Here is a 23511-nt window from a genome sequence, read left to right as displayed (position 1 = left end):
TTATTTATATTTATTATTTATATTTATATATTTATATTTATAATGTCCAATAACGGACCATTTATATTGGTATTATAAATTTGCTCATTCAGGACAAATATTTCAGATTCCCTATGGGAATCAACATCTATATCATCTGATGGCCAAGCAGGCATCAAAAATTTTTAGTGATGAGACAAAGTCTCTTAGTGCATTGGCACTGCCGGTGGCTCCAGTTAGCCTACGCAGTGGCCTCCACGGTATGCTCTAGCCAGCGTATTAGTAGGTGTGCTAGGTACCAACTGATGAGCCCACCCTAGCACACGAGGGCGAAACGCTGGCAACCAAGAATGAGCTAGCTGGAAAATTTATAGTCCAATAACGGACCATTTATATTGGTATTAAAAAAATAGTTGCCATGGCTTATGACTCGACCCTCGTATATACACTTCAGTTGTTGATGAGAGAAATTACTGTATCTTAATCTGTGCATTATTCCTATCAAAGAGGTAATTTTGCTGATTACATAATCAGTATAGCTTTTTCAGGAAAGTGTTGAGTCTAATATTACATGTAGGTGAATCAAAAGGTTAGTTGCACTAACGCGCCGCAGCAGCGCGCTGTGTGTCGCAAGCATGGGCACAGCGGAGAAAGGGACAGACACTGCCCACATGTCTGTTAGGCAGGTCGCTGTGGTGTCTCGTCTAGTATTGTGTGAATGGCGGCCAAATGCAATGGCATGTCAACTGGACGTTCACTCCAAATATGAGGTGCTTGCGACAATCCGATTCCTATGGGCCAAAAGGAAGAATTGCACAGACATTCATCATGAAATTAGTGCTGTGTATGGGGAGTGGACCATTTCCCAGCAAGGTATCATAAAGTGGTGTCAGCAATTCGAAGCCGGACGCACGGATATCACGGACAATCATCGCAAAGGCAGGCCCGCAACGTCCAGGACCCGTGCAAAGGTCAACAGTGTGAATGCGATCATTAGACAGAAGCGGCGCATTAAACTGAGAGAAATCGCGACGCAGCTCAACATGTCGTATGACAGTGTGTTCGTCATTGTTCACGAGGACCTTGGATATCGTAAGCTGTGTCAAAGATGGGTCCCACATCTTCTCACCGATGAGCACAAGGGACAACGTTTCCAATCCTCCCTGGCATTTTTGCAACGCTATGCCGCAAAAGGCAACGGGTTTCTGCGGCGAATCGTCACAGGCAACGAAACGTGGGTCCACCACTTCACCCCCAAAACGAAGCGAACATCAATGGAATGGGTGCACCCCTCATCACCACAACGAAAGAAGGCCAAGGTTCAACCTTCAGCCGGTAAGGTTATGGCGACAGTGTTCTTTGACATGGAGGGTGTGCTGCACGTGGAATTCATGCCGAAAGGAATGACGATCAACGCGGCGTCGTATTGTCAAACGTTGCACCGGTTGCGTAAATTGATTAAAGAGAAGCGCCGGGGGAAATTGAGCGCCGGTGTGATTTTGTTGCACGATAACGCAACACCTCACAAGGCCCGGCAAACGAGAGAACTGTTGCAGCGTTTCAAGTGGGAGGTCTGGCAACATCCACCCTAGCGCCATGTGACTTTCATCTGTTCGGTAAGCTCAAAACGGAGCTCCGTGGTCAACGTTTCCAGACCGATGAGGAGGTGAAGGCCGCCGTCTTCGAGTGGTTGCAGAACGCTGGAGGAAATTTCTATGCATCCGGCATCAACAAGTTGGTTGTGCGTTCGCAGAAATGTTTGGAGTCTCTTGGAAACTATGCGGAAAAGTGAAGTTACAGTGTATGTCGCTATAGTCGTGTTGCTGTTGTATAGGTGGTGTAATAAATGGCCATAACTGGGAATTGCAACTTATTTTCTGATCTGCCCTCGTACCAAGATACTTAGCTGAGTTGACTCTCTCGATTACTTGGTCCTTTAGGGTAACAGTGCTAGCTGCTGTGATCTTATGGGCTGTTTTATGAAAGATTAATTATTTTGTTTTAGTCACATTTATGATCATTTTTAGAGATAAAGCCCAGTCCGATAACTTGTTCAAGTCACAATTATATCTTCCATAATTTGTGTTTCACTTAGTCCTTTATAAGTTATTAAGATATCATCGGCAAATAATTTACATTTTCCCTTTAATGTTAAAGATTGAATGTCATTAATATAAATAAAAAATGGAATAGGACCTAGTACTGAGCCCTGCAGAACTCCCGTTTTTGTTTGTTGCTTAAAACTTTTAGTGTCATTAATCATCACATATTGTGTTCGGTTTGATAAATAATTTTGGATCCATTTGTGTGCTAAACCCCTAATTCCTGCTATTTTTAACTTGTTCAGAAGTATTTCGTGGTCAACCAGGTCAAATGCTTTTTTAAGATCCATGAATAGCCCTGTTGCTAATTTATTTTCATCTAAGCTCTTTTGAACATCTATTACTGTATCAAATATGGCATTATCAGTTCCTCTGTTTGGGAGAAACCCATATTGATTATTGGAAAAGTAATTAGTTTTACACAGAAAATTTACTCATCTAATTTTTACTACCATTTCTGTGAGTTTTCCAATGGCAGATAATATACTAATTGACCTGTAATTGAATGGATCTGCATTATCTCCTGATTTAAGGATAGTTACAATTCTGGCACATTTGAGTAATTGCGGTATTTCTTCACTGAGAATTGAACAGTTAATAATTTCCACAACATATCGCACTGAACTTTCAACACAGGTTTTTAACATGACATTGGTTATTTTATCTTCTGTTAAATTATTTTTATTTTTTAGAGAAGTGATAATTTTGAGGACTTCACATTCATCAGTTGGAGACACGAAAATGCTATTAGTTTGACTTTCAGTTGTTGTGCTGCCATGAACTTACTCATCTTCAGGAAGACTTTTTCCTATATTTTCAGCTACGTTAACATATAGTTCATTTAGATTATTGCATTTGTCCTCTGTGTTTGTAATGCTGACATAATTTAGCACCAGATGGCTGATTTCATGTTTAAGTCCAGGCTTCTTAATTTAACACTTCATTGACTACATACCATGTATCTTTTTGGTTTTTGCAATTCTGTAACCTATGTTCATAATACCTTGTTTGTAACTCTCTTTTTAAATTGGTTATTTTATTACTGATTCTTTTGTATTCTTCAATAACTTCTGAAGAGGGTTTTTTTACTTTAGTTTTCGTAAACAGTGAGTCTTTGATGTGAATAAGTCTTAGTAATTCTTGCGTAACACAAAGTTTTAGGGGAAAGTCTTTGGGGTTCTTTCTTTTTTTTGGAATTAAGCTGCTTTCAATTCCCGTGCTAATATATTCGATAAATTTATTATAATAAGTGTTTATGTCCATTTCCTCACAGTTAAAGTTATTTTGTAGTATATACTGATTTAATGTGTTATAATTTACAAATTGCTTGTCACTGTCTTTGATTATTGCTACTTCTGGAACTGGAACTGATTTTTCACTAGAAACATGACATTTTTTTACTACTGTTTGTGACAAGTATGTGATCAGTTAATGTGAAGGTTGTTTTCGTTACTCTAGTTGGGTATTTGTTATTACATGTTATATAGCCGTAAGTTGTTATTAAATTGTCATACAAAGTTCTGTTTGTGGAGGTTGAGGGCAAGTCTATATTTGTATCTCCAAGTAGTATTGAAGTATGCCCTGAACTACTCTTTAGGATATTTTCTAGATCGAACATAAAACTTGGCGAGTTACTTTCCTCTGGGTAATGATTTCATATCTTAGTTCTTCTTTTGTAATCATGACTTGCAGTATGCTATGAGATTTATTTACTTCCTTTATGACATTGCTTTTCCATTTGTTTGCAACATAAAACGAAACACTCCTACCTATCTGCTCTCTTACCACCTGATGAGAAATGTAGTTTTTCTTTCAAAAACCTGGGTTAGTTTGTTGGTTAACCAATTTTCGGAGATTGCAAGAAATCTGATCTAAGATAATTTGGATATCATAAAATTTATTTTTCATGCTTTGTGCATTTATGTGTAGGCCTTTCAAATCACATGATCTACTTTCTAAAACTCTATCTTTTATATAATTATTTAGGGTTTCGCATTTAAATTCCTCTACTTTAAGAAATTTGTTTTCAGGATCCATGTTTGGTTATGTAAGTACAAAATTTGAAATTAAGAGAAGAAAGCTTGGAATTGAAGTAGGTACAAGACAAGGAAAGACTACCTCGTTGTTTCCAGATCAGCTGAAGTGAGCAAGTTGATGCAGAACTTCAGGGTTTGCCACTAACCTCCAAGGTCCATCCTGGAACTTACGAATATACACTTTGCAGTCCCTGACCAATGTGCCAAATATTTTCCCTTGTTGCCGTAGCTCGCGGCATTTTTTGGTGAGGGTCTTATTCCTAGGCATTAAGTGCTCGTTGAGATAGATGTTATTTACCGAACTATATCCAATTTAGTTATTTTTTGTCGTCTGCTACTGAGGATTTCTTCTTTCTTCCATCTATTAACAAACTTCATGATGATCGGTTGTGGTCCAGGTTTCGTGGATGGAAGTATGTGTGCAGCGCCAATATCTTAGGGTTTTATATCGACTCCCAGTGCCTTGCCAACTTCAGATACTACTACTAAACGTTTTCACTCCTCCCCTGAAGGGGGAGGTGGGCCTCTTAGACGGTGACGCCGTCTCTCAGACCAGGAGATTTGTTACGGTGAAGGAGATGTGCGGAGAAGGTGAGGGGGTGGGCGGCCGTGGCCTATACTACGAACTGTCCCGGCATTCGCCTTAGTGCAGGAGAATGGAAAACCACGGAAAACCATTCTCAGGACAGCCGACGGGTGGGGCCAGGCGTGAAGTACGGCACTGTAACCCCAGACCCGTCTCCTGAATGCAGAGGCGTAGAGCCACGGTAGAGCCGTGGCCAACTTTCCTCTGCTCGGTTGGCCGGTCAGAGTACAGAGCTGTTGGACCACGGAACGAAACACACTCTGCATCCATCGACGCTTTAGATACTTTCCGGAAAACTTTTTCATCCTTTTCAGCAGGAACTCCATACACTAGTAAATTGTTTTTGCGTTGATATTGTTTCAAGTCTTCCAGCTAGTTCACAGCTGCCATTGTTGCAATCTCCGCTTTTTTCTCATCTTTCCTCAAAGTGTCTAGTTAGTTCTTAAGGTCATCATATTTTTCAGAAAGAAAGGTTGCTAATTTCCGTAATTCTTACTTTTCTTCCGTTAGTACTTTGAGTGACTCTTCAAGTTGTTTGGAAAAGTTTGCTATAACCTCATTTATTTTAGGTTGTGCAATGCAATCTTCACGTTTACATGACCATTGGAATTGCTCTTCCTTACAGAAATTTTGGATTTTGCATTTACTGTCACAGCCTACAGCCTGTTGATTGTTTTTTATTGTCTTGCCACACGGGGAGCACACAAACACATGATGATATTATCTTATTTATTTAGTTGTAACTGTTTGAGTGCTAATTAGATTTGGTTTTAATGGTTTCCTGAGTTATTCATGTTACTGACGTCCAGTATATTCCTGAAGAATTGTGGATATCACTCACATACATTTGTTTTTGTCACTTCACTTAATATATCACACACCCACTCTAAATAAATATGATTTCTGGATTGAAGGCATGTATATAAGAAATCTTTAACCAAAAAAGCCCAGCTTTCATTCAAGTTGCGTTGGCTTCCACTTGGGCAATACATGCTTCTAAAAGCAATTGCCCATTTTATTTCATTTCAGATTTCGGGGAAGCTCTTTTAATTGTAGTAAGGCAGCAGGGAACCTGAATTAATTGAATTCAAGACAGATTTATAAAAATTAAAACAAACAACATTCGCCTTGGAAGGACAAAATGAAGAGAGCATCCTTGTTAAATATAGAACAGTAACAAAGAAAAATTGTTTTTAAAAAACTTGTTAGTAGACAAGCAGAACATAAGTGAAAAAAGTGCTGGATACAAAAACATTTTTTACAACGTCTGTTCAAATGAATAGATAAAGTTTTTAAAATAGGCTAAATAAGTAAATCCATTTTCCCTCCAATTTCGCCACCCCATTCAACCATTCACATTGATTTTAATTCATTTTAATTTTTAAATTTTCATAGATTTTAAGTAGAACAAGGTTCTTATTAAAGATATTGTTAAGAAGATAAATACTTTGTAATTTCACGTAAGCATTGTAATACAGGTGAAGATGTTCCAAATGGAATGAAACATGTACCGTACATGATTGATTGATTGATTGATTGATTGATTGATTGATTGATTGATTGATTTGTTTAATTTATTTATTCATATCAGAAGCAATACATCATATAAATTAAGAATGAGAAATAATTAGATGGGTCTAACTGGTAAAAACATACTAGAGTTACATTCAAAGTAACAATTATATCATATCGGAGCAGAATTTATTGAGATCTCGACCATTTGGTGTGGCTTTCACTAAATCTTGCATGGTGCGAGCGAGAGGGCAGGAGTTGCAATTAAGGAGGTGCGTCATGGGTTATTCTCCTCCGCAGGCACAGAGGGTTGATTCTTTAGATAGACCCCACTTCTTTATATTGTTCTTAGATCGACCGACTCCAGATCGCAGCCTGTTCAGACTCCTCCATGTAGACCACGGCTCTTCATAACAGGCTGGAAGAGTTTCAGATGGATCCATCCATCCATTGAGATGAAGGTTTCTGGATCTTCAGGAAGTCACTCTTGATGATTGAGGTGACTCCGAAAGGCACTGAGTAGAATGAAGAAAATTTCTCCTCAATTTCAGTTGTTGTTGAGCAGGTTGATAATCATATAAATGTGTTTGGAAAAGGTCTACTTTATATTTTTCATGTTTGGCACCTACTTCACGTCTAATATCTGGGGGAGCAATGCCAGCCAAGCAATATACCTTGTCACAAGGTGTAGATCTTCGGCAACCAGTTATAAGTAAACTCTTTCAAGATTAAAAATATTGTGTGCACCTATTCAATACATATATATAATATATAATATATAATATATAATATATAATATATAATATATAATATATAATATATAATATATAATATATAATATATAATATATAATACATATACTGTATATATATTTGTATTGAATAGGTGGACACAATATTTTTTATTCTTGAAGGAGTTTACTGATTGTATCTTCAATACCGAACAACCAGTTATAGGCCGGCAAGTTTCATTTAAAGCAATCTACCTGTTTGGCATGACATGATCTATACCAAACAGGGCCTGCATATTCTGCTGCAGAGTAGCTCAGTGCTAAAGCAGTAGTTCTCATTGTTTGAGCTTGCATTCCCCAGCTGGTACCGCATAACTTGCGAAGAATGGAATTTCGCGTAGATACTTTGTGTTTCGTGTTAAGACAATGTTGTTCATACGTGATTGCACGATCCAGAGTCACCCCTAGATATTTAGGTGTTGAGCAATGATCCAAGAGAGCACCTTCCCAGAATATCTTCAGTTTTCTTCTTGCCTGCATATTCTTCAAGTGAAAAGCGCAAACTTGTGTCTTTGAGGTGTTAGGCTTTAGATGGTTTTCTCTGCAGTATGGACTCACTTCATCTAAGGCTTCGATTAGTCTCCGTTCAACACTCTCAAACTGATCACCCTGGGTGACAATAGCTCGATCATCTGCATAAATGAAGTTTTTTATTCTTTTTGGCAAGGGTTGATAATTCGTGTAAATATTTAATAATATTGGAGACAAAAGACTACCTTGGTGTAGGCCACTCCTGAGGTTCTTCCAACGACTATGTCGCCCTTGGAAATCTACAAATAATCTTCGATTTTCAAGAAGAGATCGAAGAAATTCAATCAGCTTGTTGTCCTTTGTCATCTTATAAAGTTTACTCAACAGAATTTGGCGACTAACTGTGTCATAGGCCGGAGTTAGGTCTATGAAGACTGCACCAGTAGTTTTCTGATTTTCAAAACCATTTTCAATATACTGGATAAGTTCTTCCCTCTTCTAAAACCAGCTTGTTCTGGGATCAAAAGTGGTTCAACTATTTTTGTAAGCCTCACCAGAGTCATTTGTTCTAAGACTTGCATAATAGACAGAGCAAGGAAATTGGTCTGTAATTTTTAGGTTCATGTGGATCTTTTAATGGTTTATGGAATGCTATAACTCTAGATTTCCTCCAAATTATGTGTATTCTGCATGTTCAAATGCAATTGTTAAGTAGATTTAGTACCCATTCTCTAGTAACAGGTCCAAAATTCTTGATTTGTTGAATACAGATTTCATCTACACCAGGAGCCTTTCCATTTTTACTGTTATTTATAGCCTCATTCAATTCTTATAGGATATAAACTTCGTGTTCTGATCCGTATTGAATTGTAATCACAATATAATTATTAAATTAAATTAATGTCGTAATGGTCCACCTTTCAATACAATAATATGCAATATTCTAAATTACATTAACTAGGGACTAGTTTCGGCCGGGGCTGGCCATCTTCAGCCTTAATGTAAAACACCTAATAACTAAACAAATGTGCATGCACACAATTGACATAAAACAAATGAAACAAATATCTGCAAATTGACATTACAAAGTGGGATGAAATTATGAGTAAATTTGAAATAACTAGGTTCTAAATTCTTGAATCTTGATTTCGCTATCATAGAGACTCTTTCATGTATTAATATTCACAGAACTGTTAGTTCTAACACTGCTAATCATTACTAATTGAGTTGTAAGCAGGAACTGGTAATGTTGATCCCATAGTCAATCACAAATGTGCTTGAGCGGTGTTAGCCATTTGCAAGTCATTGGACGCCGCTGTAAATAACCACCAGCTGATGCAGAACTGCTAGATGGTGTTTCAACATCAATCAATGTAATGCTCTCGTGGTGCTTGTTAAATCATGCTGAAATGTTGTTGGACATTTTCAGGCCGGCACATGTCCGGCTCCATGGCTAAGTGGTTAGCGTGCTGGCCTTTGGTCACAGGGGTCGGCAGGATCTGGAATTTTAACCTTAATTGGTTAATTTCGCTGGCACGGGGGCAGGGTGTATGTGTCGTCTTCATCATTATTTCATCTTCATCCCTACGTGCAGGTCACCTACGGGTGTCAAATCAAAAGACCTGCACTTGGCGAGCCGAACTTGTCCTCGGACATTAAAAGCCATACGCCATTTCATTTTAGGACGGCACATGAAGATACAGATACATTGTATCTGGCATAAAATTTGCAATTCATTGCGGTGCCCATAAAGTTAACCTGAATAAATTAGATAAATTAAATTAATGAATTGAAGGAGAGAGTGTGTTACATGGCATTGGTTATATGATACTTACTTCTCAAAACGGCATGTGGTGTGTGGCCTATTGTTGTGAGATTCAAAGGAAAGGGAACGGGCGGGCGAGGAGGGAGAGGCGGGGCAAGGGGAGGGGGGAAATTAAGGCGGGGCAGAAGGATGTGGGAAAAAGGATGGTAGCTGAGGAAAGGTGCTGTGAATATTATGAAAAACTGAATTATGACTTGTTGGTTTGACGTTTCTGAAAATGGGAATTAGAAAGTGAAAAAGGATATTTGGCTTTTCTGAAATTTCATTAAGATTATGATTTGGGTTGAAATAATGATCTAAATGTAAGCCACCAGGGCAGTTAAGTCACCACACTAGCGGTTAGCAAACAAACACCGGTCGGTACAGCCTATGAATCGGTGTGAAAAAGGCAGTTACCAGAAGCAAAATGAAAGTCAGAAACGATAGGAAAATTACACCAATCAAGTACATACCATGCGGCCCATAAAATCACCCAGAGGAAAAAAAGCAAGATCCCTTGTTTTGGCGTTGAACCACTTAGAAAATGAAAGAAAACTCTTGATTAACTTTCCAAAAACTTTAATCAAGGAATGAAAACTTATCATTTAACCAAAACTAACATCGTCTCATCTGAGAGAATAAAAATTGTTTAGTTTGAAAATAAACAGTGAAAACAGAGAATAATACAGACTGAAAACGCAGGCCTATCAGGTAATAACACTGATGGAAATCATTCACTAAAAAGAAATGGCTGTAATTTATAACACCAAATTCATTACAAGAAAAAGTTCGGATTGATAACCTTACTATTACAGAAAATTATACGAATAAAAACTTAAATTGACTACAGAAAGTGTACACGGGCCCGTTTGTTAACGTAACTAAAATGAAATTAAAACTAAAGTTTAAACCTTGGGAAAACCCACTCATTTGATCAGTTTAATTGAAATAGTTAGCAATATGAGGCTTCGCAGAAACATAAAACTCTAGCCCAAATTAATAAACTACGAGGGCACAAATTCAATCCACGAGCGATAATCACACAGAAAAACAGGAAGTAAACAAGAAGAGACCAAGCGAGGATATGGAAATCTTTCACATCAGTCGAAAATACATCAGGAATCTTAGGTCTCACAACCAACACGCAAAACCCACCGGCAACAATCAACAATCCCGCCCCAAAAAGAAAAGCGTTGCCATGGCAACCCAAAAAACACGCCGCGTCCCACAATAAGGTACAAGGCACAACCAAGGCGAGAAACCCAAAATAAAGCTAGAAATTCACTAAACATAAAATACCGGAAAAACAGGAGAAGCAAGATTTCCTTAAAAAGAACAAGGAAACTAGAATTATATGCTACTGCAAAACCTCGCACAGAATAAAGGCAACAGAGTGCCGCGACACAATTTGAATTTACATGATTAATTAACGGGTGAAAATGATGGTTAATAAGTAAATTCTCCTTATTTTCATAGTCTTTACATGCCTATAAGCTTGATATTTTAGTAGAAATAACCACAGGACCGCGCGGGGAGGGGAACTCTATTGTGGGTGATTGACGAAAGATAGCAGCACATATTAGACGAGGAATGAAACAGTCCACACCATACAAAAATGCGAGAATGTATTGACGTTGTCATTAGTCCACAATAAGGCATATAAATAATGTTCAATAAGTATCACTAAAACACTTAGTGTACGAGGGAAACCATACGCTTAGTCGTATAGAATAATTAAGTTTTTTCTACGGCGATGTTGCTAGTTCAAAATAGGTTCTCAGGGTAGGGTAAATTGCGTTACACCGTTACAAATGTAATGTTAAGGAGGGGTCTTTTGTTGATGAATTTTCATATCTTGTTTTATGTCTGTTAATTTGTGATACATGTGCTGTCCTACAGCTGAAAATTTATTGTATTTCATGGCATTGACATGTTCCAAGTACCTGATATTAAAATTCCTCCCGGTCTGTCCAACATAAGAAGAATTACAACTGTTGCAAATGATCCTGTATAGTCTTGATATTGAATAACAATTTAACTTTCTTATCGGTGTGGCATTATGTAAGACTTGTGCGTTCCTATTGTTTGTTTGGAAACTTCTTTTACATCATGCTTTTTAAAGATGTTGGTGACTTTGTAGATTTGTTCGTTGAAGGTAAAGATAGAAAGGGAGGAGTTGTTTTTCTTATCTTTTTTCGAGGTGCTAGAAGGGCGGTATTTATATTTATTGATTATTTACTCTATACGGAAACTGTTGTGCCCATTGGATTTAGCTATATTACGAATAGTGTTCAACTCATTTTTGAGATCTCTTTTAGACATTGGAACACTGAAGGCTCGGTACACCATGCTGTTGTATGCTGATCGTTTGTGAATTTGGGGGTTTAAAGAATCTTGACGGATTGTAGTGACTGGTTGGGTTTTCTGAAAATCTTATATCTTAAATAGCTTGGGTGCCTGATAATAATTAGGTCTAAAAAAGGTATTTTCCGTTCAGTTTCGGATTCAAGTGTGAATTTCTTGTGTGGGTCAATGTTATTTAGATTAATGAGGGTGGTAGCTGTGTTTGTAATGCTCTCGTCCATAATTACTATGGTGACATACACATATCTTGCCCAGAAAATTATGTTCTTAAAGTTATTATTATCAATTTTGGTGTGTTCCAAAAAATACAAGTAAATCTTACCTAAGATACCCTAGGAGTAGGTATATTGGAGAGTTCGGGCGCCTCCGCCTGCGCAGTCTCCCACGGGCCTCCTCCTCCGCCACTGCACTGGAGGCCTCCCAGGGGCCTCTTCCAGTGCTGCCAACTTAACCTCACTAGCGCGAGATTTGAATCAGGAAACAAATCCACGTGTTTTTGAGAGGCAAGTGCTTTTTGACAGACAACAACGTATCGCTAACCTCACTGCTGCCATCTGGACGGGCCTAAACCTCAGTGCTGTCAAATTAACCTTACTAGCGCGATATTTGAATCGGTAAACAAAGCCACGTGCTTTTATGACAGCTGTCATCCGTTATCTTTAATCAACAGAGCACCTTGCTGCCCTCTTTAGCTACATATCTTTGAAATGTGGTGGCGGATAATTTGAAAAATGCCTTTTGACAGCAGCCATGTTTAATCGACAGAGCGCCGTGCTGCACTCCTTAGTTGAAATGTGGTGGCAAGCAATTCCACGTGACAGCAGCCATCTTTAATCAAGAGAGCACCGTGCTGCCCACTTGAGCTACATACGTTTGAAATGTGGTGGCGGTAATTTGAAAAATTCTACGTGCTCTTGTTTGGAAACCAACTTACGTGCTTTTTTGACAGCTGCCATCCGCCATCTTGCATCACAAACCTCATTTCAGCACTCTTCAGCTACATACCCTTGAAATGTGCTGGTGGCAATTTGAAAAATTCCACGTGCTCTTGTTTGGAAACAAAGCCATGTGCTTTTTTGACAGCTGTCATCCGTCATCTTTAATCAAGAGAGCACCATGCTGCCCTCTTTATCCACATACTTTTGAAATGTGGTGGCGGATAATTTGAAAAAATTCTATTTGACAGCAGCCATATTTAATCAACAGAGCATCGTGCTGCCATCTTTATTTTAGTAGTGGGCAATTTCTACGTCACAGCTGTTATCCGCCATCTTGCATCGCTAAACTCAGTGCTGCCCTCTTTAGCTACTTACCTTTGAAATGTTGCGGCGGATAATTTGAAAAAATTCTACAGCAGCCATCTTTAATCAAGAGAGCACCGTGCTGCACTCTTTAGCTACATACCTTTGAAATGTGGTGGCGGCAATTTGAAAAATTCCACATTTCTTGTTTGGGAACAAACCCACGTGCTTTTTGACAGCAGCTATCTTTAATCAACAGAGCACCGTGCTGCTATCTTGCAGGCAATTTTAAAAAAATCCGTCAGCAGTCATCCGCCATCTTACATCGCAAACCTCAGTGCTGCATACCTTTGAAATATAGTGGCATAATTTAAAAAATTCTATAGCAACCATCTCTCGACGCTAATTGCACAAGATGGTGGCTATACATGACTCCTTAAGGGTGCTTACGCAAGATGGCTGCTATACATAGGTTCTTATGAGACGCCCTTGGGGTGCTTGCGCAAGATAGCTGGTATACCTGGCTCCTTATGAGACGCCTTACGGATACTTGCGCAAGATGGCGACTGCTCTTATGAGACGGCTTAAGGGTCCTTGCACAAAATGGCTTGAGACTCCCTAGGGATGCTTGCGCAAGATGACGGACACAAGATGGCGGCTATATGTAGCTATTTATGAGAAGGATAGCTGGTATACATGGCTCCTTATGAGACGCCTTACGAATACTTGCGCAAGATGGCGACTGCTCTTATGAGACGGCTTAAGGGTCCTTGCACAAAATGGCTTCAGACTCCCTAGGGATGCTTGCGCAAGATGACGGACACACGATGGCGGCTATATGTAGCTATTTATGACAAGGCTTAAGAGCGCTTGCACAAGATGGCTGCTGCTCTTATGAGACGACCTAGGGGTGCTTGCGCAAGATAGCAGCGACAAGATGGTGACTATAAATAGCTCCTTATGAGACAGCCTAGAGGTGCTCGCACAAGATGGCGGCTACTCTTATGAAGAAAGCTAGCTTAGAGGCTACTGCGCAAGATGACGGCTGCTGTTATCATGCGGTGGGGGGCAATTCGAAATTCCATGTGCTTTCGGCCATCTTTAACCGTGTTGCTATCTTTAGCTACTACCTTTGAAATGTGGTGGTGGCAACGTCTACGTAACAGCTGCTATCTTTAATTAACAGAGCACCGTGCTGCCATATTTAGCTACTACCTTATGTACGTGGAAGCCGGTAATTTGAAAAATTCTACGTGCATTTTTAACAGCGGCCATCTTTAATCAACAGAGCACCGTGCTGCTATCTTTAGCTACTACCTTTGAAATGTGGTGGTGGCAACGTCTACGTAACAGCTGCTATCTTTAATTAACAGAGCACCGTGCTGCCATATTTAGCTACTACCTTAGGTACGTGGAAGCGGGTAATTTGAAAAATTCTACGTGCTTTTTTGACAGCGGCCATCTTTAATCAACACAGCATCATGTTGCTATCCTTAGCTACTACCTTTGAAATGTGTTAGCAGGCAATTTGTGACAGCTCTCATCTTTAATCAACAGCGCATCGTGCTGCTATCTTTACAGCACTTAATCTCATACTTTTGAAATGTGGTGGCGGGTAATTAAAAACATTCTTCGTGCCTTTTTGACAGCTATCAGCGCTCATCTTTAAACAATAGCTGTTATACATATGTTGTTAAGGCCTTTTCCTATGTCAAGGCATTGCTCTATCGTACAAGTTTAAACCTGCATCGCGAAGGCAAGAGTGTGCAGCTATAACATCATTGTGCATGTTTAGACTTGAAGATCACAAAAGAAACATAACAAGACTAGAATCGAACACTGTACTCTATGTCGTTAACTTCAACATGTGATCAGAACATTGATTGATGTGTTCAGAGCAAAAGTACAATTTCATTGACTTGCTTAGTGTAAAATAAAAACTATGGAAACACACTGTGCTCATATCGCGTAGCTAACTCGCTCAGTAAACGACATTACAAAACTACAACTTCGATGATTTGCCTAGTATAAAAATCAAAAACACACTGTGCACATACTGCGTAGCCAACTCGCTCTGTAAACGATAGAGCAAAAGTACAAGTTCAAATGATTTACCTTCCATCATTCGTCTTGTGCGAAAATCAGTCGAACAAGTTATCGCATAAACATGTAACATGAAATATCAGTCAATCAGTTGGCATGGGTTACAAGCATGTAGCTTATGCGGGAAGTAAAATTAAACAGAACGCTAGTGCTATAAGAAATACTCTGCTTACATTTAAGTCCCTAGCTGTTGAAGAAGTTATTACATAAATATGTACGATGACATATCGGTTCGGAAACATATTGTTTCAATCTGTTGGCATGGGTTACAAGCATGTAGCTTGTGTAGGCGAGGGCTACTATGCAAAATGCTGAGCAGAAAAATAGTCGTGATAGGGTATGGAACCCAAGGGTTACGTCTTATCAGAAGGGTAAAAAGGATGAAAGGACTCTTCCTCCTCCTTACGGCACATTCCTTGTAGGGCTCATGAGCTAAAGGGCTAATGGGCAAAAGGGTTAAAGGGCTAAACGGCTAAAGGAGCAACAACCTCATCGATTGTTATCAGCAAGAACGCTTCTACTTTGTTAAGTGTAGCAAATTAATCTTTATTGGTAAATGGTTTTGTGTTCAGAACAAGGAATGGAACCTAGGGGTCGCGTGTTATCAGAATTATCTAATAAAATCGCCGAGGTGAAATGAGTTGCGTTTATCTAACAGAAATCAGTATCTGCTTGATTTTTTTTATTGTTTGGAACACTGAACTTTTCAAGAAGGCAGCAGTGAGGTTAGCGATGTTCTGTTGTCCTTCAAAGTGAGGTTAGGGTCCGTCAAGTAGACAGCTGTCAGAAACGCACGTGGCTTTTTTACCAACAGGAGCACGTGGTTGTGACGTCACGGTCACGCGGTATGCTACGTCAGCATGCGAAGTTCGAAAATCCACGCCTATGTGGTTAGAACTTTGCTATGTTCACAAGATTTTTACACATAGCTATTCTTTATGCTTTAAGTTTATGTACATACGTTATGTTAAGATAGCACCAGATACAAGCGATCGCACGCTGTAGTAGAAGATGCATACATTATGGAAAGGTGATGTGTACACGCTTTTAAACCTTGCTGTACTTACTACTGCTATGTTTACAAGATTTTTAAACATAACTATTCTTTGTGCCTTAAGTTCGTGCACATAGGTCATCCTGAAATAGCAGCACAAAGACATGTGAACGTTGTACATTCTAGCGGAATAAGTTTAGTACCATAGTCGATGCATGTAAAATCGATAGGTAAACTGTACACGCTTTGAAACATGGCTATTCTTACTGCTGCTCTGTTCCCAAGATTTTTAAGCATAGCTAATCCTAATGCTACTCTTAATGAGGTAGAGCTTAGAATTGGTCACGTGGCCGTGAAGTCACGCCCACGTGCACTTGTTGGTAAACAAAGCCACGTCCGTTTTTGACAGCTGTCACCTTGACGGACCCTAACCTCACTCTGAAGGACAATAGAGCATCGCTAACCTCGATCTTGTCATCTTTACGGCGCTAAACCTCAAGGCTGCCAACTTATGCATGTTGGAGCGTGGAATTTAAAATCCAACAACAGAACATCGCTAAACTCACCTTGAAAAGTTCAGGGTTCCAAACACTAAAAACAATCAACCAGATACTGATTTCTGTTAGAAAAACGCAACTCATTGCACCTCGGGGATTTTATTAGAAAATTCAGATAACACGTGGCCCCTATGTTCCATTTCTTTTTCTGGACACAAAACCATTTACCAATAAAGATTAATTTGCTACGCTTAACAAAGTAGAAGCGTTCTTGCTGATAACAATCGATGAGGTTGATGCTCCTTTAGCCCTTTAACCCTTTTGCCTATTAGACCTTTAACCCTTTTGCCCATTAGCCCTTTAGCTCATTAGCCCTACAAGGAATGTGCGGTAAGGAGGAGGAAGAGTCCTTTCATCCTTTTTACCCTTCTGATAAGACGTAACCCTTGGGTTCCATACCCTATCGCAATTATTTTTCGGTTCAGCATTTTGCATAGTAGCCCTCGCCTACACAAGCTACATGCTTGTAACCCATGCCAACAGATTGAAACAATATGTTTCCGAACCGATATTTCATCGTACATATTTATGTAATAACTTCTTCAACAGCTAGGGACTTAAATGTAAGCAGAGTATTTCTTATAGCACTAGCGTTCTGCTTAATTTTACTTCCCGCATAAGCTACATGCTTGTAACCCATGCCAACTGATTGACTGATATTTCATGTTACACGTTTATGCGATAACTTGTTCGACTGATTTTCGCACAAGACGAATGAAGGAAGGTAAATCATTTGAATTTGTACTTTTGCTCTATCGTTTACCGAGCGAGTTGGCTACGCAGTATGTGCACAGTGTGTTTTCGATTTTTACACTAGGCAAATCATCGAAGTTGTAGTTTTGTAATGTCGTTTACTGAGCGAGTTAGCTACGCGATATGTGCACAGTGTGTTTCCATAGTTTTTTACTTTACACTAAGCAAATCATTGAAATTGTACTTTTGCTCTGAACACATCAAACAATGTTCTGATCACATGTTGAAGTTAACAACATCGATTACAGTGTTCGATTCTAGTCTTGTTATGTTTCAATCTGATCTTGTTAGAACAAAGGTACCCCCTAACATGTTCTGAACACATGTTGTATCGAGTACAGTGTTCGATTCTAGTCTTGATCACTTATTTTGTGTTCTGAACACTTCAATGTTCTGATCACATGTTGAAGTTAACGACATCGAGTACAATGTTCGATTCTAGTCTTGTTATGTTTCAATCTGATCTTGTTAGAACAAAGATACCCCCTAACATGTTCTAAACACATGTTGTATCGAGTACAGCGTTTGATTCTAGTCTTGTTATGTTTCTTTTGTGATCTGCAAGTCTAAACATGCACAATGATGTTATAGCTGCACACTCTTGCCTTCGCGATGCAGGTTTAAACTTGTTCGATAGAGCAATGCCTTGACATATGAAAGGCATTAACAACTTATGTATAACCGCTATTGTTTAAGGATGACCGCTGATAGCTGTCAAAAAAGCACGAAGAAAGTTTTCAGTTACCCACTACCACATTACAAAAGTATGTGATGTAGTGCTGTAAAGATAGCAGCACGATGCGCTGTTGATTAAAGATGAGAGCTGTCACAAATTGGCTGCTACCACATTTCAAAGGTAGTAGCTAAAGATAGCAGCACGATGCTCTGTAAATTAAAGATAGCAGCTGTTACGTAGACATTGCCGCCACCACATTTCAAAGGTAGTAGCTAAAGATAGCAGCACGGTGCTCTGTTGATTAAAGATGACCGCAAGCACATGGAATTTCAAATTACCCTCCACCGCATGCATAACAGCAGCCGTCATCTTGCACAGTAGCCTCTAAGCTAGCTTTCTTCATAAGAGTAGCCGCCATCTTGTGCGAGCACCCCTAGGCTGTCCCATAAGGAACTATGTATAGTCACCATCTTGTCGATGCTATCTTGAGCAAGCACCGCTAGGGCGTCTCATAAGAGCAGCAGCCATCTTGTACAAGCGCTCTTAATCCGTCTCATAAGAAGTCATGTATAGCCGCCATCTTGTAGAATTAGATAGCCGTTAATGCCAAAGGGCCAAAGTAGGAACCGAAACGTTGATCTCATCATTAGTCTATGTTTTTCTTATGCTATCATTTTCCTGATACTGCGAACCTACGTATCAGGCAGAAAATTTTGTCCGTTTTGCTCTTCGACGTACCGTTTTCAAGATATTTAACATTTTGCATTTAAGCCCCAAATTTAATTAATCGAACCAGCACGGCACGTTATACTCTCTACCATAGCTAGAACTGATCATGTTACAAAAACTTGCTTCTATACAAGCTAAAACAGAGCAAATGCCAAAAGGCCTAAGTAGGAACCGAACCGTTAATCCTATCATTAGAATATGTTTTTCTTATGCTATCATGTTCCTCATACTGCGAACCTAGTTGTTAGGCAGAAAACTTTTGTCCGATTTGCTCTACGATGCACCGTTTTCGAGATATTTATCATTTTGCACCTAAGCTCCAAATTTAATGAATCGAACTAGCACGGTACGTTAGCCTCTAAGCTGGCTTTCTTCATAAGAGCAGCAGTCATGTTGTACCAGCGATCTTAACCCGTCTCATAAGGAGCTATGTATAGCCACAATTTTGTGTCCGTCATCTTGCGCAAGCATTCCTAGGGCGTCTCAAGCCGTCTCGTGCAAGGACCCTTAAGCCGTCTCATAAGAGCAGTCGCCATCTTGCGCAAGCATCCCTAAGGCGTCTCATAAGGAGCCATGTATAAAAGCTATCTTGCGCAAGCAACCCAAGAGCGTCCCGTAAGAACTTATGTATAGCAGCCATCTTGCGTAAGCACCCTTAAGGAGTCATGTATAGCCACCATCTTGTGCAATTAGCGTCGAGGGATGGCTGCTGTAGAATTTTTTAAATTATGCCACCATATTTCAGAGGTATGTACCTAAAGAGTGCAGCACTGAGGTTTGCGATGTAAGGTGGCGCATGACAGCTGACGGAATTTTTTTAAATTGCCTGCAAGGTAGCAGCACGGTGCTCTGTTGATTAAAGATAGCTGCTGTCAAAAAAGCACGTGGTTTTGTTCCCAAACATGAGCATGTGGAATTTTTCAAATCGCCGCCACCGCATTTTAGAGGTATGTAGCTAAAGAGTGCTTCACTGAGGTTTGTGATGCAAGATGGCGGATGACAGCTGTCAAAAAGCATGTAAGTTGGTTTCCAAACAATAGAACTTAGAATTTTTCAAATTTTCGCTACCACATTTCAAAGGTATGTAGATAAGGAGGGCAGCACGGTGCTCTCTTGATTAAAGATGGCTGCTGTCACGTGGAATTGCCTGCCACCACATTTCAACTAAAGAGTGCAGCACGGTGCTCTGTCGATTAAAGATGGCTGCTGTCAAATAGCATTTTTTAAATTATCCGCCACCACATTTCAAAGATATGTAGCTAAAGAGGGCAGCACGGTGCTTTGTTGATTAAAGATGGCAGGTAACAGCTGTCAAAAAAGCACCTGGCTTTGTTTACCGATTCAAATCTCGCGCTAATAAGGTTAATTTGGCAGCACTGAGGTTTAGGCACGTCAAGATGGCAGCAGTGAGGTTAGCGATGCGTTGTTGTCTGTCAAAAAGCACGTGGCTGTCAAAAAAAGCACGTGGCTTTGTTTACCATCTCAAATCTCGCGCTAGTGAGGTTAAGTTGGCAGCACTGGAAGAGGCCCCTGGGAGGCCCCCCAGTGCGGTGGCAGAGGAGGAGGCCCCTGGGAGACTGCGGAGGCGGAGGCGCCCGAAGTCTCCAATATACCTACTCCTAGGCCGGCGATCCCACAGCCAATCCTTGTTGATAAATAATATTATCGAAAGTGAAATAGTGCTGGCTTATACCAAATTTAAGCATAGACATGAAATTCTGTATTTCTAGTATACTTAGACCGCTGAATGAAGACGAAAATTCCATTTTAGCCATGGGCCCTAATCACAATTGGCCTAATTTTAACACTCTGAACACAGCCATCACTACAACAGTAGAAGCAGAATTAGCCATTAGCAAATTACCAGCAGATAAACAAGACGAAGTATGGTTTGAAGTAAGAAGAAAATTAAACTCCCTTCTCAATCCAGAAAACAACATGAACTCCCGTAATTCACCCCTTACTCATGACGACTAGAGCTCACTCAAAAGCAAGTACGTGCTCTAAAAACAGAAAAACAGTGATAATCTTATAATTATGAAAGCAGATAAAGGTAACACTACCGTCACAATGGACAAGAACGAATATGTAAGCAAAACAAATCAATTTTTTGAAGATAGCTCATTGTCTACAATAATGTTAGATCCTACCCGAAGAATCCAACATCAACTTAAGCAGACCCTCAAGAATAAGTTACTTCATATCTTTTGACAGATCAAGAAAAAACTAAATTCTTAATATGGACCCAGGACCAAAGCCGTCCCCAAAATACACAAAACCGGCGTCCCCATTCGCCGATAGACCGAGTCCGTTACACAGAGCATCGCAATTCATTGAAAGACTGTTAAGAAGTAACTATCATTTCTCGTCGAACAAATCCATCAATAACACTAAAGAACTGATTGATAAATTTAAAAATGTTAACATTCAATACAATCATTCTCTCCACTCATTCGATAGTGTAAACATGAACCCTAGCATACAAATCTCCAAAATATACCCCGTCATTCAAAAGAATTTAATCAAATACAGCGGCCTAAGTATACTAGAAATACAGGATTTCATGTCTATGCTTAAATTAGTTATAAGCAACAACTATTTCACTTTCGATAATGTTATTTATCAACAAGAAGGATTGGCTGTGGGATCGCCGGCCTCGGGTATCTTAGCTGAGATTTACTTGGATTTTTTGGAACACGCCAAAATGATGACAATAATAATAATAATAATAATAATAATAATAATAATAATAATAATAATAATAATAATAATAATAATAATAATAACTTAAACAACATCCTTTTCTGGGCAAGATTTGTAGTTGCATAGCAAAGTTACCTCCGTACAGGCCATGGAGGCCCTTGGAGGAGTGGAAGGTAAAGGGTTCCACCATTGTTAACCTCGGTACGTGATGGGTTAGAGTGGTTAGCTCTACGCCCGGCAGCCTTTGCCCCCAGGAATTAAGCTGGTACTCATTTTTGGTGTAGGCTGAGTGAACCTCAGGGCTATATGCACCTCCGGAAGTGGAAATCTCATTTCTTAAATTTTACGACTTCCTGACGGGGATTCAAAGATATGAGCTTCATTGATGTTTCCGTATTGAACTAAGATCAAAGAGATAAGTTATCTATTAGGTTGCACCTATTCAATATTAATTACGAGTTGATGTTACTAATATCTTTTATTCAACTTAGGACCGGTTTCGACACACAAAATGTCATAAAAAGAAAAAAAAGGTTCTACCTACTCAATACTTATTTATTATCACATGTATAATAGGACCGGTTTCGACCTCTTACAAGGTCATACTCAGCTGCATTAGAATCCTATGTTTGCATTTCGTATTATGCCTCATTCCTAAAAGCTTTGTGACATATTCTGAAATTTAACAACATTATGTTGATTACACTTTTGCTAAGAGTTCCAATGTTACAACATAGCTAAAATTGTAACAAGTTAAATACTCTTATTACATAATATAATGACCCAATATACACATGTAATTATAAAAATGATTCGTCTTTCCTTTCTAATGCATAATGTAAGAATAATTTACCATAGGCTTTTGCCTATTCAGTTAAAACAAGTTCCATTCTTATAAATGTTTAGTCATGTATGAGGCGAGCTACAGCAGTAAATTAGCAGTGAAATACGCCAGTATGCTGATGGCTCAATAAAATATATTACATATCTACATAACGTGCTTAAATGCTCTTTTGAAAGTCTAAAACAGTTGATAACAATAAATCTTGCGTTGTTTTGCGGCACGTATTACATTTAAATACTGTGAAATTTGCCCATCATACAAACATATAAACACATTAAAGTATTTAAACATAGCAAGGTATGCTTAGACGCAAAAGTCTGTTTGTAGTCTAAATTAACAAGTGACAGCACATTCTTATGTTGTTTAAAAAAGACTGATGAACATGCGAGTTAAAAGTCTGAATCTGCATAAGCCTTAGGCGATACACTTTGTGTAAAACTCAACCACTTTATCTTTCTAATTTTGTTTTCGTGACTTGAACCTGGCTTGTTTGACTTGGCTGATGTTCTGGAAATTGTTCAATATGAATGACAAGGTTGTAATTGTTGGTGGCTCTTTCCTTTCTTATGATGTTGGTGTTGATAAATGTCTGTAAGTCGAAATAAACGAATTAGAAATTTTGAATATAAGTTGCCTACTATTGTATGAGTTCTGAAATAATCTACTTACTGTTGTGGAGTGGTTGAGATGTATGTCTGTCGCGTATTGTATCTCGTACTTCTGGTGTTGGTGTCGCCTGTTGTGAGAGGGGTGGAGGGGTGAGTGGGGGAAGCTCCGGCGTGAGTATGGGCGGAGCCATGTATATCCGCCGTCTGCGCTATAGCTTGCGTATGACGTTGTTTGTTGACTAATCTGAGGTAATCATTCCTTATGATGGGAACAATCTTATTAAATAAAATATTAGTTTTCTCAGTTATTTCATTAACATTGTAATTGGGGTTTGTATATTGATCAAATGTTATGTACAGTTCTTCGTTTATATTAAGGGGGGCCGTACGGTAGATTATACTAAAAATGTCATTTTTTTAAATAAATCTCAGACGAAAGGTTCAGGCTTTCTAAACACAGATACAAAGTTTTATGTAAAACTTTCTTGTATCACTGGCCGCATGGGTAGTATATACGTAGGCCATGCCTGTATCCTTGGTTTAGTGAGTTGTCTTTGAGAGTGGAAAGCTTTGAACTTCTGTTTCCATATTGTGTACTTCCACGTGCTTTTATTACATTGTGTTGTGAATTGTGATCATAATGCCCAAGAAAGGGAACG

Source organism: Anabrus simplex, chromosome 11 (genome assembly GCF_040414725.1).
Source record: "Anabrus simplex isolate iqAnaSimp1 chromosome 11, ASM4041472v1, whole genome shotgun sequence".
Lineage (NCBI taxonomy): Eukaryota > Metazoa > Arthropoda > Insecta > Orthoptera > Tettigoniidae > Anabrus > Anabrus simplex.
The sequence above is the reverse complement of the archived record's forward strand: the minus strand, read 5'-3'. Positions refer to the sequence as shown.